General features: G+C 41.2%; 1 pseudogene; it reads right to left on the bottom strand.

The window, feature by feature from the left end:
* LOC143262415 (large subunit ribosomal RNA) overlaps positions 1 to 2,500 on the bottom strand; it is an 8,812-nt pseudogene that overhangs the window by 2,319 nt on the left and 3,993 nt on the right.

Raw genomic sequence — 2,500 nt, 5'->3', positions numbered from 1 at the left:
TAGGGCGGTAGTGCAAATAATTTGTTTCAGCCTGTGTGATAGACCAAACTCTCTGGTTATATCATCGTTGGAATCAAGCCAACAACCACGAGCGCCAACCACGAGCGGCATTACTTTCACATGAGACACGCGGTACGTATTTTTAATCTTTTCGACTAGATCCGGTGTACTGTATTTGTCCTTTTTGATATTGTACGCATTTAACAGTGATGTCTGTTTAGTCTCGTAGGCTACTGTAGTTTCGATTACATATGCGGTATCATTGTCTATTGTTATCAAGTCTGGTACGTATCTATTTTCTTTGGTAGTAAAACGGGGAATTTGTTCTATCTTGGTTTTTGTTTTTTCGATTGCAGTTTTGATTATTTTGTTCACATTGTCATGTCTATTGATGCGTGTATAATGCGTAACCGGACATCGCTGTAATATGTGGTATAAGGATTCGCGTGTCCCTGCGCAGGATGGATTGCGGCAATCGGTATCTTTCATATAGGGGGCTCCCTTGGTGGGGAGTAACCCAATCCTTAGGTTGATTGCTCCGATATAGTCTCGACCCTTCCAGAAATTAGGTGGGTTGTATATCCACGAAGATAAGCCTGGGGTCATCAGGGCGAGACCAGAGCCTAGCGCGGAGCGATGGAGTTGCTCGGACCAATGTTTACGAATCATTTGTTTAGATGGTGTCGCGATGCTCCCAAGGATATTGTTGAGCTTTCGCATTATATGTTGGACTATCGAAGATTCCATAACGCACTGTATCTCGCTGTCGCCACGGGCTCTCAAGCGCTCCAATCGGCGTAAGTACATAGCGGCAATGTGGATTGTAAGCGATGGAATGCCTAGTCCACCGCTGCTTAAAGGAGCATGTATATATGGAGTTGGTGTGGTAGTTGGTAAGTGTAGTATATTTTTTACAAATTTTATTATGCAATTATCTATGTACTTTAATTTTTTTTTGTTTATGTCCATTGTTTGCAGACTATGGTGAAGACGAGGAATGAGGTACCTGTGCAGTATGTTCAGTTTCTGCCATGGTTTTAAAGGACTAGTTTTAAGATTTTTGAGCATGCCTTCAAGCTTTGATGGAGATGGAGAGATAGCACCGCGGTATCTATATACATGGCCGAGGTATTTAAATTGTGACGCGACACCCAATGTTGGGATCGGGCTTTTATTAATCTGCAGTTTGGGCCGCGTATCAACTACGAGCCTTTTCGTTCCAGGGACGCGTAGATTCTGTAAGATGGCGCATTTAGATGGGTTCACTTGCAGCCCGTGTTTGTGGAAGAATTTCTCGACGATCCGGATATTACTTCGCATCGCACTGGGAGTGGGAGCCACCATCACGATGTCATCGGCAAAAGCTAATGCCCGTATCCTGGTGCCTCCCACATCAACACCCTCACACTCATTAAGTTGTATCATGAGCTGGTCTAGCACTAAATTAAATAGGAAACCGGACATGGGATCACCCTGTTTCACGCCGCGTTTTATAGGTATAGGATTGGATCGGGATCCGTGGCATTCGAGTATTGTGGTTATGTCGTTATAATTGTTTTCGATGTATTCTATTGTATGAGCGTCTACGTTTTTTCTGATTAGTGCGTCTATTATTGAAATGATGTTAACAGAGTCAAATGCTTTAGCTAAATCTATAGATAGTATAGTGAAAGGTTTCGATTTTTCGCGGCTTAATTTAATTAGTGTTTGTAGGATGGTACTATTAGCCATTATCCCGTCGGTTCTCGTGAAGCCTCTTTGCGTGTGAAACAGAGGTATTTCATTCTCAAGGCGCGACACGATGATTTTATTTAGTAGGCGCAGTATATGACTTGAGATGGTTATGGGCCGCCATTGTTTTGGGTCCATCAAGTCGCCGGATTTAGGTAACAGTGTTGTTCTGTTCGATCTTAGCACAGAGGGTAACGTCTTCATTCCCCATACAATATTCAATAGTGCACACAGCTCCTTGCGTGGCATTTGCCTAAGAGTCGATCGATCAATTCCGTCGGTGCCTGGAGCGGATTGTTTCATCCTGGTAAGTTGCTCGTGTATCTCGGTCGGTGATATCGGATTTGAAAGGTTGATATTACTATTGGTATCTGTTTTTCGCTTCTGAGGTTTCCATTCGACATCCTTGTGTTCGAATAGTTTAGAATAATATTCTTCAAATGATTCTATCGTCGGAGATTCTGTAATGTTGAGTGGGTTTCCGGTAATTATATGCTCAGCCAGTTGGGTTGGGTTTTTGTTATAGAGTTTTTGGAATCTGGCGTAATCAGTCGCTATCCTTTTAGCGCGGTTGCCTTTTCTTTTATTACTTTCATTGCATTTATTTCTATGCTTGTTCTTTTTACTGTTATTTTTATTCTTGTTTTCGTTCTGATAGTTATTTAATTTATTTTTATTATTTTTATCGTCCATTGTATTTATAACTCTGTTGTTGCTTGTATTGTTTTTATTGTATTTATTATTTTTATTTTGTTTATTGCTTTTATTA

Source organism: Megalopta genalis, unplaced genomic scaffold, assembly GCF_051020955.1.
Source record: "Megalopta genalis isolate 19385.01 unplaced genomic scaffold, iyMegGena1_principal scaffold0129, whole genome shotgun sequence".
Taxonomy (NCBI): domain Eukaryota; kingdom Metazoa; phylum Arthropoda; class Insecta; order Hymenoptera; family Halictidae; genus Megalopta; species Megalopta genalis.
Note: the sequence above shows the minus strand (reverse complement) of the source record. Positions and strands in the feature narration are given on the sequence as shown.